This window comes from Myxocyprinus asiaticus, chromosome 39, assembly GCF_019703515.2.
Source record: "Myxocyprinus asiaticus isolate MX2 ecotype Aquarium Trade chromosome 39, UBuf_Myxa_2, whole genome shotgun sequence".
In the NCBI taxonomy this organism is placed as follows: domain Eukaryota; kingdom Metazoa; phylum Chordata; class Actinopteri; order Cypriniformes; family Catostomidae; genus Myxocyprinus; species Myxocyprinus asiaticus.
This window is the reverse complement of record NC_059382.1, coordinates 40,009,202-40,023,853: the sequence shown is the minus strand read 5'-3', so window position 1 is coordinate 40,023,853 and position 14,652 is coordinate 40,009,202. Positions and strand designations below refer to the sequence as shown.

General features: G+C 39.6%; 1 pseudogene; it reads left to right on the top strand.

Annotated features, from left to right (window-relative positions):
* Positions 1-13,400, top strand: part of LOC127429994 (E3 ubiquitin-protein ligase TRIM16-like) — a 534,825-nt pseudogene extending 521,425 nt beyond the window's left edge.
* The last annotated feature ends 1,252 nt before the right edge of the window (positions 13,401-14,652 follow it).

The following is a 14,652-nucleotide window of genomic DNA, read 5'->3' as shown; positions in this document are numbered from 1 at the left end:
AGATCTTTCCGATGTACCTGCCGTTAACTATTGGATGAGTAGTAGTGAACGCACTTGGAATTCTGCTCACGTTCACTTTCAATGAGCCATAAGACGGCAAAAACTGCAAGCTGACCGACATCACTGAGGACAACTCCATCACTACAGCCGGGCCAACGTTTATGGCTTTCTACTCGGGACCAACGACTCAAGCTCCCGTCCAAAAAGTTGAGTCCCAGGTACATAGGTCCTTTCAAAATCCGTAAAGAAAAGAACCTTTGTAACAATCCCTGTTGCCGTGCCTCAGGTTTACCACCAGAGTTCATCATCACCCGAATGCTGACTGCTTCTGATTCCACACACCTGTTGCTCATTCTCTCATTACCACAAGTGTATATAAACTCTGTATTCATTGCAAAGTCTTGCCTTTCTTTGAAAATGCATTTCGGAGCGTTTTACTCCTGTCTGTATTTACCCTGTTGGATTTTTGCCTGTTTATTAGATTACTCTCTCTGCCTGTTGTTTTCGGATTTGTTTGCCTACCCTGTGTACCTGGTTTGGATTTACTTCCTGTATTCACTGGATCTTGGCCTTTGCCTGACAAATTGGACTTCTGCCCAAGGCTCATCATTACAATTTTACACTATTGTTCTACATTTATGTTCTATATAATTACAACAAATATAGTAATTACTAGGTACTAACCCTAAACCTAAACCCAACGTTAACCCATATTAAGTAAAAGTAGTTACCTTATATTGCTCATAACTTTCTTGAGTATGTACACTAAGTGTACTGAAATTACACATACTGTAAATTAAATTGCAACCAATATTTGGGTAAAACAAAAAGAAGCACACACTCACTGCTCTTGGCTCTTTAGGCTGTAATACCACATCTAAAAACTGACATTAACACAAAGAATGGCCTAAATAAAAATAAAAATAAAAGAAGATTTAATTACAGGTCTCTTAGTCAAACTCTAACAGCATCATATCAAATAATTATCCATTGAAAACGTATAAACGGCAGAGAAACTAATTGTTTTACTTCTATTTTTCTTGTAACTGTCATTGTGTGTTTTCTTGTGACAGTGTCACTCACTGATCTAGTTTCTGCTGAGAAGTGTAAATACTGTGAGTGGACCAGGTTTGAACTCCTTCACTGGCCATATGATTGACATGTCTGATGTAGAGTGCGGCTTGCACAGCAGTTGGGGATATTTGACAGCTGCTATTAGTGGTGGCTCACACTTTTATTATGCATGAAGAGCCAAGCTAACAAATTTTCACTACAAAACTTGCTTTAGGTAAAACACCATTGTGCCTGAAATAGTGGAGAAACTGAAGACGAAACTCCAAGCTGCTGTTCCTGCTCATGGTTACGCTGGAGCTTGAGATATGAAGTGTGACGTCTGTACTGAAAGAAAACACAAATCTCCTATCTGGAGTGTCTGGACTCTTACTGTCAAAATCACCTTGAACAACATGCAAATCTCTTTCAAAGTAAGAGACACAATCTGATGGATGCTACTGGACGATTCCAGGAGATGATCTGCCATCTACACAATACATTTCTGAAGGTTTTCTGTCGAACCGATCAGAAGTGTATCTGCATCTTGTGCACAATGGATGACCACAAAAACCATGACACTGTATCAGCTTTTGCAAAATGGACTAAGAAGCAAGTATGGACTAAAATTGCATGTGCCACAAGAATGCGCAAAGAGACAAGTGTTAAATTCTGTCTCTATCTTGTTAAGCTAAATATGCATGGCTGCAACTACAAAACAGCCAGTTCCTGATGCTGGTTACCCTACATTATCTTTCATATATCTAAATCTCTTTGAAAATTAATGACTGCTGGTTGCTTTTGTTGCTTGAAATTGCTGCGAATGGACCTTTTATATTTGTTTTTGTCCTAATGAGCCACAGTTCCTTCAAGTGATGAGTGACAAGACATTTAGTTGGTTGCCTGGTTTCCATTTCTTGTGTGTCTTGCGAAATGTAATTTGTCCAAAATCTTGATCCACATAACTCTATATTAAACATTCAATTTGATTTGCTGTAATTTTGTTATAGCTACTCTCAGAGGTGTTACTTAAAAACAATCATCCATACAGATGATTATGATCCATACAGAATTTGTGTAAATCTTCTTTGAAATAATACTGTATGTATTTTGAAATTTGCAATGCAATAATAATGATTTTATATAATTTAGTTTTTATTTAATTATATTTATTTAATAGATTTAATTGCAGTTTGTTTGATCAAAAGAGTCATTGGAGGAGACACACACCAAAAAAAAAAGGCAAACAGAGAATCCAGGAGAATGAGAAAAAGATTCAGGAGGTGAAAATAGCTGTGGAGTCATGCAAGGCGAGTTTTGAGAAAAGGAAAAGCAATGCTTTCTGAAAGAGAGGTTTCATACTCAGTTCAGTCACAGACTGTGTGAGGTGTCAGTAAGAGCTGATTATAATGTGTGTGTAACACCGCTATGCACAGACAGCAGTTGAGGACACTGAGTGGTTCTTTACTGAGCTAATGCGCTCCATTGAGAGAAGATACTCTGAGGTGATACAGCTGATCAGAGATCAGGAAACGGTTGTAAAGAGTCGAGCTGAATGACTCTTGCAGCGACTGGAGCAGGAGATTGCTGATCTGAGGAGGAGAGACCCTGAGCTGGAGCAGCTTTCAAACACACATGATCACATCCATTTCTTGCAGGTAACAGCTCTGATCATTATTATTGATCACACTGAAGTGTATGGCTTTTTCAAACTGTGCTATTATTTTTCTGAATGATTGGACTGATTTTTTTTTTTACCTGGTGGATGATAAAACTGGTGAAAACATTGTCATAGACTTGAAGGAAGAACCTGAGCCATATCATGAGAACCTCTCAGTTTCTCACGTAAACTTGGTTTCCTGAAAGGAGGGAATGTGACACTGCATCAGAAGCTGATGCTATGGGAGCACCTTTCATGGGGCATGACTTTGAATCTATATAACATTAAACCAATTTGATTGGCTGGTGAATCTTGATGCTCCACCTATACTGCATCATTGTGAGCATATATGCCGGAGCTCAGTGCCACTGAAGGAGAACTTATCTCTCGTCCCATAACAGCGAAAAGTCAGTAGCTGCAGCTCAGCTACACAGCGTTGCATTCTCTCCTTTTAGGGAACCAAGGTTATGTGAGTAACCTAGACATTCCCTTTCAAGAAGGAAGAGGCTATATTCATGGTAGAATGAGCTTTTATACCCATGGGACATATGCAAGAGCAATTGCATTCATGATCCAGTCGGAAATTCTTTGCTTGGAGACAGTCAAACCTTTGGATGGCCTCCAAATAAAACAGAGATGTTTTGATATCCTGAATTGACTGGTTCTATCAATGTACATATTTAATTCCCTCACTGGGCAGAGCATGTGTAGTCTCTTTGCCTCTCCTGATTCAAATGGAGGAGGGGATAATTCTTGTAGAAGGGCGTTGCCAGATCTTTGGAAACATAACCTTCCCTGGGCTTAAGAATAGCCTTTGACAGGCCTGGTCTGAACTCTAAACAGGAGTTACTGACAGAAAAGGCCTTCATAGAGAGAATATGTAAGCTTACCACCTCTAGTGGGTCAAACGGGGGACCTGTAAGTGCATCTACAACCAGTGCTAAGTTCAAGATCAGGACAGTAGCAGAGCGAGAAGGTCTCATACATCTCACACTACCAAACACCAGATGTCCATTGCACAAGGCCTATGCTGGACACGTCCATGGTGACAACTTTGCATCTGCCCATTGTGGCTAGCATCACAACTTTCAGATAAAATTTTATCCTCCTCCAAATATGCATGAGCAACTAATCTCTGTGCTTGTTAGATAGTGAGTCAGAGGACACAGAGATTTGTCTGTGATCGGTGGGGTCTGAGCGCCACCTGCCCTCAGGGGGGTGGGGGGGGCAGTCATGTTGGTTAGAAATGGAAATTTGTTTTTGCGAATTTGTTTATGCCTCGAGCAAGTGAAGCGAGGTTGACCAAACTTTATTTGGTCGTGACACACATTGGGCATGGAGCCATCAAAAACAGACATTTGTTCTCAATCCCAGCATATAACTGCAGGGAGAGCAAGATGAATATTGTGGGGACATGGCGAAGTGGTCCATACCTTCTTCGGCGCTGGAGCAGACCGGTCCATACGCGAACTTCCCTGCTTTGTTGGTGTTAATCCATCAGGAATGCTGGGGCAGCCCATAAGGAACTTTACTGCTGGGGGGAGGTCCAGGAAGAGCCACCTTCCACTTGGGTGCAGGCCGCTGGGCTTGCTTGCTTGTCAGGGCCCTGTCTCCATTCTACAGGAAGGAACGGGTTAGAGATGGTAACTCTCTGTTTGGCTGGACGCTGTCCTGAAATAGAGTGCGATCAAACCATCTGATAGAACTACACTGCCTTGGCAGGATGTGTCTATAAGCCAGCAATTGCTTCTTAGCCGATTGAAACCACTCGGTGAAAGCATCAATAGAGTCAACAAAAAAGCCCTGCTGACACACCAGGGCATCAAGCAGGACGCCTTTGTCGTCAGATCTGACAGATTTAGTCAGATGTGGCATTCAGTGAGCATCAGGCTACCCATAGATCTGCCAATAACCTGGGCACTGGTCTTGGTAGCCTAGAGCACCAAATCTGTGGCAGAATATGTGAAATGTCTATGCTGCCCTGAAAAAAGAAAATCCTGATGGTGTGATGGTGGAGTGCCAAGCTTTACCAGCCAGTCAAGTTGGTGTGATGGTATAGGGTTTCAAAGTCACGCCCATAGTGTTAGCTTCTGACACAGAGTCTAAGTTACCTTCTTGAAAGGGAACCAGAATATCATAGAGACTTGAAGGTGGAATTTTTTGACTTGGGCAAGTAAACAACCACCTAAAAGTGCTCAAGCAACCAACCAGAACACCCCAAGAAATCCAACAAAGTTTTGCATACAAGCACCTCTCATATTCTCTTTAGTAAATGTAAAATCTAGTTTAATTTATGTACGTTTCTATGCTTGTGTATTTTTATTTTTGTACTTTGCCCATTATTAAGAAATTTAAGAGGTTCATCATGTAAATAGAAGTATTAGAACAGATGCTTAAAAAGGTGCTAGAGATGATAAGGAACAGATACAGTTCTATATCATATGATATAATTTAATTTATTCATCACAGTAACAATGTAATTGTAGTGTAGGGGATGAAGGATTTTGTCCTTGTACTCTGTTGTTTTCCTGTAGAGTTTGCAGTCTTTTTCTGCACCTTGTGGATCTTCAGTCTTACCCAGCATCTCTGTCAGTTTTCTCCTGTCTTTTGATGAGGTGATAAAATCTGTCTCTCAACTGAAACAACAACTGGAGGATTTCTGCAAAGAACACATTGAAAAGATATCTGACAGAGATAAAGTATCCAAAATGTATTTACATTTAGAGATGAATCTTAATCTAATCTAAGGAAAGGTAAACATTTACATGGAATGTGAAAATGACAGTAATTGTGTCTGTTTATTCCCATTGTAGCATATACTGAAATTATCACTGGTGAACCCAAGATCAGGAATGAACTCTTAAAATGTAAGTCACTTAGCAACACTTGCTAAGATGCATTTCTTCATTTTTGGAAACTTAAAGCTGCATGTGACAAGGTCCTTTTAACTCTCTCAAGGAGAGATCCTTGATAATTGAAAAATACGAATATGCGAGCAAGATGTCTGGCTGGAGATGCTGACCATCAATCACTGTTACTTGATCAAAGGCATGCCTAAGGGTCTCATCTTGTATCTGCTCCAGAGTGAAATCCCCTGCAGGGAATCCTCTAAGGGCTGGGGCCTCCCCAGCCAGTGAATTGCAAACCACACACAGAGACACTTTGTTACAGGGCCCATCCACACAAATTTCACTCAATAAAGCAGTAAATGCTGGTCAATTCATACCCAAGATTAGTGGATGGTTGAGGCAGGGGAGGGGAGGAAAGGGAAAAAGAGAGAGAGAGAGAAAAGGGCTCACCATTGCAGGATGGCTGCCTTCAAATCGGAATACTCCAGGAGGTTGGCAACCAGGAGTTGTTGTGCCGTGAGTTGGGCTTCCCCAGACAGCAGTGGTAGCAGATGGACCACCCACTGTGAGTGCGTCCACTTCAGGGCTCTGGCCATGTGCTCGAAGAGGTCCAGGAAGGCCTCTGGGTCGTCCTGTGGTGTCATCTTCACGAGCGTCACATGGGGTCCTGCTGCTGCTGGGGTTACGGCTGAAGCCCCCTCCTGAGGCAGCAAGCTCTACAACACCCAACGGTCCTCCGCTTGGGCCTGGAGGAGCACCTCGAAACAATTCTCCTGCTCCTTCCGCAGCTCCATGAGGGTCTGGTGTTGTGCTTGATGGATGCTGGCGAGGGACTTGAAGACTTCGAGGATGTGGCGAGGATGTCATTGCACCTCCTTTCGGTATCACTGTGACAAGATTCTTTTAACTTCTCAAGGAGGAAGCGGGAGATGGGTAACAATTCAGTGTACATTTTTATTTCCCAAACAAACTTCAGAATGCTCTCCAGCTTCAACATAATGACCACACTCATGAACACACTGCTGCGTGCAACTCTCTCCCCCTCCGGTGGTCTGGATTGCCCTTTAAATCCCTCTCTGCTCACACTGCAAACACAAAACAGCTGTTAGAGGTGATTTCCCACAGGTGTCAATCCTTACCGTACTCACTCTCTCTGCCTCGCTCTCCACAGACGTCGCTCGGCCATGCCCCCATCACCATTCTGCACTATGTAATATTTTTTGGTTAAAAATGAACAAATTGCCATTATTGATTGAGTACATCAACAATCAGTGTTATTATTTTTAAGCATAAGCATATTATTTTTACATTTAATAAAGTATATTTTATCCTCATCATTACTGAATCCTCGTTTTATGTTTTAGTTTATGGTGTTATTGTGTGTATTGCATAGACATGCTATTGTAGTAACTGAGGCTGGACAAGATAGTATAAAAATAATAAAGTCTTCCACTGAACTCGTATCAGCCATATCATGGGTTTAACCTCTTAAATTGAAAATTGTAGTACAAGTCAAACATCATATTAAGATCTACTGGTGGTGGCTGAGGATAGTCCTCTGTTCTCTTTTTAAAAGTGCTTTGAGTGTAGTGTCAGAAAAGCGATTTAAGTGTAAAATTTATTGAAATATGTAAATAAGAGTGCTGTTTATCTTCATCAAAGCATGTCATATTTCCATTTCAAATGTTTAATTGTATAATATCAACATGAAAATAGCACGTTATGACTCCAGCTCCAGTCATGAACACAGGCAATCCAGGTAAGCTCAAATTGGGAGATTCATCCGCCAGAAGAGCAGTGCCAGAATACGACTGACATAATGTATTCTTCCGCAAATTGCTTGCAATTTTAAGTTTCAACCTCAGATGCTGCTAGAGAGCACAAAGTTACATTGTGCAGCTTTAAAATGAGAGGTATCATATCAATTATAGTTCAAATTGTATATATATGGAACCTGGGTAGCTCAGCGAGTAAAGACGCTGACTACCACCCCTGGAGTTGCGAGTTTGAATCCAGGGCATGCTGAGTGACTCCAGTCAGGTCTCCTAAGCAACCAAATTGGCCCGGTTGCTAGGGAGGGTAGAGTCACATGGGGTAACCTCCTTGTGGTCACCATAATGTGGATCTCGCTCTCGGTGGGGCGCGTGGTGAGTTGTGCGTGGATGCTGTGGAGAATAGCGTGAGCCTCCACACGCACGATGTCTCCACAGTAACGCACTCAACAAGCCATGTGATAAGATGCGCAGATTGACGGTCTCAGACACGGAGGCAACTGAGAATTGTCCTCTGCCACCACGAGGACTTAGAGCGCATTGGGAATTGGGCATTCCAAATTGGGGAGAAAAGGGGAGAAGTAAATAATTAAATGTTGGGCCTCATGTATTCAGATAGAAGACAAAGGCAGGCCTAACACAGTCGTAAAAACCTAACTCAGGCCCCCACATACCAAGTCATAAATCTTACTGATAAAAACCGCGCCAAAATCAAACAAAGGGAGTCCAAAACAGACTACAAATCCCATGAAGCCTTGCTCACTAAAGGATCGAACTCTCAACTCCTATTGGATGAGGCACACAACAGAACGTCCCTCAACCATGACATCATCAGGAGTAGAAATACCTCTGAAATGCTTCCGGGATTTGCTTCCAGCAACTTTGTTCGCCATGTATAGACGCAGCTCATCGCTACTCTCAGGTGCAACCTCGTGGCACAAGGAAGTACCGTCCGACTTGAAACTGTGGCCATACAATCTCCATCTCACTGGACGAGTTGAGATTACTCTGTGTTCAACCGAACACTCTAACGGATCCGAAGGAGACCGCCGAGCAATCCGCATCTTCATCCGTTTGCCTGCAGAAGTGAAGAGATTAAAGATTTCTCTTCCATCTTCAATCAAGTCGACATTTCTGATTTCTCTGCCAGCCCGCCGAGAATCAGCAGCCGTACCGCCCACCGACAGAGCGAGGAACCGGCCTCCCGTCATCACCCGAGCCTCGAGGAACCGAGTCTGAGTTAAAGGACGGATGAACACACATTCTGCATCCTCATACGATTCAAGTAAGAGGTTTACGTCTGGGCAGAGATAGAATATTATAGTGTGTTATTCTTGTGTTTCAAGGTTTTTGCTTGTACAGTTTACGGACCGCCATGTCCGCTCTTATTAATACTCAGGGTATTAATTATCACAAATTTGATTTGCTGTATTGTGGTCCAACCAAATTGGACTGTTGTGCATTTTCGCCATCGCGGGTGAGACCGGCAAAGGAGTTTATCCTTTAAAGAATCAAAGAACGCGGGACTGTTTACGAGCCGTCCAACGCGTCTCTGAGTGATAAACTAACAGCTGCTTCCTCTCCCACGATCGCGAAATTGGCTTTGGGGCCGTCACTTAATTCTCTCTCTCTTTCTCGTACTAACCACACACACACACACACACACACACACACGCGACCCCTCACAAACATTCTGGCACACATTTTTGGCTCGTGCTAAAGCTCAGCTTTGTCCCTAAGCTATCGTACAAGTGGATACATGCGGTAACTGGTAGACGCCATTGACTGGTTTCTCTCCACCCACAATCACGGCCATATTCCCTGGCTTGAAGTCTCGCATGACATACTCTCCACGAGAGTCACGTCTGCCATTTTGTGCGCGTCCCTCCTCACACACACACACACACACACACACACTCGCTCTCACACACACACACCCTCATGTGTTATAGGATTATTTTGATTTCAATATCTAATCATATCACTGTTTAGTTTGTAGTTGTAAGTCGGACGTTTATTGACTGCATTGTATTAATTATTAATTGATATTACTGCATAAATAAACTTTGTTTATATTACAAAGAGAAGTGTTTTGTTTTGCATACACCTGTGTCATGCTGACGGAATGTCAGTGCTCGGATTCAAGCCTTCATTCATTGTTTTTTCCTGAAAATCGATATTCTTCGGATGTCGATTTTCCTAAGAAAACAATCTAATATTGAGACTGTTATACTATCTGGTTATTAGTCCCTGATTCCAGGGTGGTGCCCCGTCAATGTTAATCCTTATTAATATTCTGTTGATTTTTGATAATTGATAATTGTCTTTGATGGTTGTTGAATTTGAATGATCAGTAAGCTAGTGTTAATTTTAATTAATGTTTCATCGATGTTAACAATTAACGATTATCTTTGATAATTGTTGATTTAAAGGATTAAAAAAGCTAACATTGATTCTCATCAATGTTCTATTGATTTTAATAATTAATAATTATCTTTGATAATTATTAATTATTGCTAATAAACAAACCTGCTCCTAAACGTAGCTCACTACATTTACTGGAGCCCCATATGAGGTTTTAATGAGTTAGATTCAATTAATTAATTTAAATATTAATGAATAACTTAAGAAATAATTATTAATTATTTCTGATAGTAACACTGATCTAAACAACCAGTAAAGCCCTACATAAATATAATTGTATATATATATATATATATATATATATATATATATATACACTGGAGGTCAAACGTTTGGAATAATGTACAGATTTTGCTCATATGGAAAGAAATAGGTACTTTTATTCACCAAAGTGGCATTCAACTGATCACAATGTATAGTCAGGACATTAATAATGTGAAAAATTACAATTACAATTTGAAAAAAAAAAAAATGTAATTCAAAGACTATTTCAAAGAGTTATCAAAAAATCCTCCATGTGCAGCAATGACAGCCTTGCAGATCCTTGGCATTCTAGCTGTCAGTTTGTCCAGATACTCAGGTGACATTTCACCCCACGCTTCCTGTAGCACTTGTCGGGCACTTCTCACACAACTTACAGCCTAGCTGATCCCACTCTGAACACAATTTTCCAGTTATCTGTTGTCAAATGTTTGTGTTTCTTTGCCCACTCTAACCTTTTCTTTTTGTTTTTGTGTTTCAAAAGTGAAACTTTTTTTTTCTTTGCAATTCTTCCCATAAGGCCTGCACCCCTGAGTCTTCTCTTTACTGTTGGACATGAAACTGGTGTTGAGCGGGTAGAATTCAATGAAGCTGTCAGCTGAGGACATGTGAGGTGTCTATTTCTCAAACTAGAGACTCTGATGTACTTATCCTCTTGTTTAGTTGTACATCTGGCCTTCCACATCTCTTTCTGTCCTTGTTAGAGTCAGTTGTCCTTTGTCTTTGAAGACTGTAGTGTACACCTTTGTATGAAATGACTGACTGACGAGTTTCTAGAGAAAGCTGTTTCTTTTTTGCCATTTTTGACCTAATATTGACCTTAAGACATGCCAGTCTATTGCATACTGTAGCAACTCAAAAACAAACACAAAGACAATGTTAAGCTTCATTTAATGAACCAAATAGCTTTCAACTGTGTTTGATATAATGGCAAGTGATTTTCTAGTGCCAAATGATCAATTTAGCATGATTACTCAAAGATAAGGTGTTGGAGTGATGGCTGCTGTCTAGATTTGATCAAAAATGACTTTTTTCAAATAGTGATGGTGCTGTTTTTTTTATATCAGTTGTGTCCTGACTATACATTGTGATCACTTTGGTGAATTAAAGTACCAATTTCCTTCCGAAACAGCGAAATCTGTACATTATTCCAAACCTTTGGCCGCCAGTGTATATATACTGTATATACACTACCGTTCAAAAGTTTAGGGTCACTTACTCATTCTTTATTTATTTATTTATTTATTTATTTTTTCACATTTTTAGAATAATAGTAAAGTCATCACAACTACAGAATAATAGAAATGGAACTATGGGAATTATGTTGTGACTAAACAAAATCCAAAATAAATCAAAACTGTGTTATATTTTAGCATCTTCAAAGTAGTCATCCTTTGTCTAGAATTTGCAGACATGTACTCTTGACATTTTCTCAACCAACTTCTTGAGGTATCACCCTGGGATGCTTTTTAAACAGTATTGAAGGAGTTCCCATCTATGTTGGGCACTTATTGGCTGCTTTTCTTTATTATTTAGTCCAAGTCATCCATTTCAAAAACTTTTTTTTTTTGTTTTTTTTTATAACATTTTTGTTTTGTAATGAAATAAATTAATATGGTGGCACAATTATATTTTTGTCTACAAAACTAATTTCAAACATTTAAGCATACGCCTTCAGATCAAAAGATTTTTAAGATCATAAGAAACATTTCAGTCAAGTGACCCCAAACTGTTGAACAGTAGTGTATATATACAGTACTGTGCAGAAGTCTTAGGCACATAAGATGTTTCACAAAAACATTTATCTTAAGATAGTTATGTAAATCTTCAGCTTTAGTGTATCAATAGTAAATATACATTTTAGACTCCCAAACATTACTTTTGCAAATAGAAAAGATTAGAATAGAAGAACAGGGAGCCCTGCAACAGATGTCATGGCCCCCACAGACATTAACATCGATGAAACATTAATTAAAATTAACACTAGCTCACTGAACATCCTGTCAATCTGAGATTACATATAGAGACAAAAGCAGTTGAGACAGCCGAAATAGATAGAAGAACTGTGGTGAATTCTCCAAGAAGCTTGGAACATCCTATCTGCCAACAACCAAGAAAAACTGTGTCCAGGTGTATCTAGGAGAATCGGGGCTGTTTTAATGGCAAAGGTGGTCACACCAAATATTGATTTAGCTTTTTTATGTTTACTGGACTTTGTATGATATTAAGTGATAAATGAAAACTATTTATGACATTATTTTTGAAGAAATCCTCACTATGCAACATTTTTCACAAGTGCCTAAAACTTTTGCACAGTACTGTATATATATATATATATATATATATATATATATATATATATATATATATATATATATATATATATATCCAAGTGAAATAACACAACATTAACATACTATAATAGCAGGTTAGCTAAAGATCTTTTCTTAAATATCTTATTGGTTTTGAAATCCAGCCTAAGAAAAAATTAAGAGCCTTATTCTTCAGTCTAACCAACAGAATTGTAAATTAAAATTGAGTTATTGTTAAAGTTCTATATGGAATGGCTAAAACAAAAGTCATTATGTACAGTAAATATGAGAAAACAGAATCTGTATACATTATTTGCATGTAGCCAATAACATACACTAACATTATTTATTATAAACATGGCTATTGAGAATACAAATATATTTTCATAGTTGCAGTACCCTACTATATATAGTATACTGTAAGTATGTAATTATATATTGCTGCTCACCTTCACCCCAGTGAAAAAGACTTACACACACAGAAACATCTATTCATGCGCAAATTGATGAACTTAATCTAATGACGTGTGTTTTTATCTCATCAGATTTCCGTCAGTTCACAGGGGATCTAAACACAGTGAATAAACGCCTCCGTCTGTCTGAAGAGAACAGAGTGATTACTTACACTGGCACACTCCAGCAGTATCCTGATCATCCAGATAGATTTGATTTTTATCTTCAGGTGTTGTGTAGAGAGAGTGTGTGTGGACGCTGTTACTGGGAGATTGAGTGGAGTGGTGATGGTGGTGTGTTTATATCAGTGTCATATAAGAGCATCAGCAGGAAGGGAGATGGTGTTGAGTGTATGTTTGGGGGTAATGATCAGTCCTGGTGTTTGTTCTGCTCTCCCTCCAGTTGCTCATTCTTTCACAATAACATAAGAACTGATGTCTGTGTCTCCTCCAGCTGCTGTAGAATAGGAGTGTATGTGGATCACAGTGCAGGAACACTGTCCTTCTACAGCGTCTCTGACACACTGACCCTCATCCACAGAGTCCACACCACATTCACTCAAGCTCTATATCCTGGGTTTCTCATTGGCACTAGATCAACAGTAAAACTAGTAGTGTAGTAGTATAGTCTGGGGCATCGGACCGGGGGTAATAGTGGACCTGAAAAACAGGGGCCCTCACTGGAGGGGGACCCACAGAAAGGCAATATTGATATCCTGAGATATTATCATGGAAACGTTACAGTAATATAGTAACAGTATAGTAAAAGCATGCTATTGGCAGGAATAAAGCATCATAAGACTCTGTTTTCCATTCGGAAAAATGTGGAGATCCCCTTATCTGCTTTGTGTCCTCATGTATTCAGAGACCCCCTCCCACCCTCAAAGAAAATAAAAGTGGTCTGGTCCTCGAGTACAGCAAGCCTAGTGCAAACTGTGTACACATCATGTATATTACTACTCATTAAAGTATCTACAGAAATAAAAACGAAATCGGATGTTCAAAAGAGAAAGGAGCAGAGAAAGAGCGAGAGGTGGCAGACAATTTATGAATTTTTACAGAAGAAAAAAGCAGCCTTATGTGTCAACAGCTACTTACAGTACGTAAATATGTGTTAGATATCAATGTAAACAGGGTCCAAAATTAACACTTGACATGCACCAAATGCGAGAAAAATTATTGCCTTTGGTGAGTAAATAAAATGGAAACATTATGAACAACTGCATCATTACATGATTTATATTGAACAGTGAGGACAAAACTCTAACCCTTGCTAAATAAAGTGACAAGCACAATTCAAATCAAACTGTCTGCCGGGAATCGCACATCTATAAAAAAATTTACCTCAGTGGAAAATGTAACATCAGAAGTTAATGATGTCTAAAGGCTACTTTCTCAAGAACTCCATGAGATACATGTCGAATATTCCTCACATTAAGCCACCAAAAGAATATGTGAGGAACGCAATCATGACGATCTATCTTATTTTTTTCCTGACACAATGAATTATCTGTGTTTTTTGTCACTGACACACAAGGAAAAAACAGCTAAATAATTGCACTATAAAAATAATGCAATGTTCAGTTTCACGGCTAGTAAGAATTTGTTTTAGAATTATTATTATTATTATTTTTAATAAATTATACATATTATAATTAGTTTAATAATATTTAAGTTAATTTTGGCCCCTGTGTAAATGTCAGTTCCCTATCTGTCACTCACTCGACGTTGGTGTCGATGTAGTGACACTAGGGGTCACTCTTGGGAGCCCGAGACACCTCTGGTCTTTGATAAAAGTCCAATGAAAACTGGCGAGTGGTATTTGCATGCCACTCCCCCGAAAATACGGGTATAAAAGGAGCTGGTATGCAA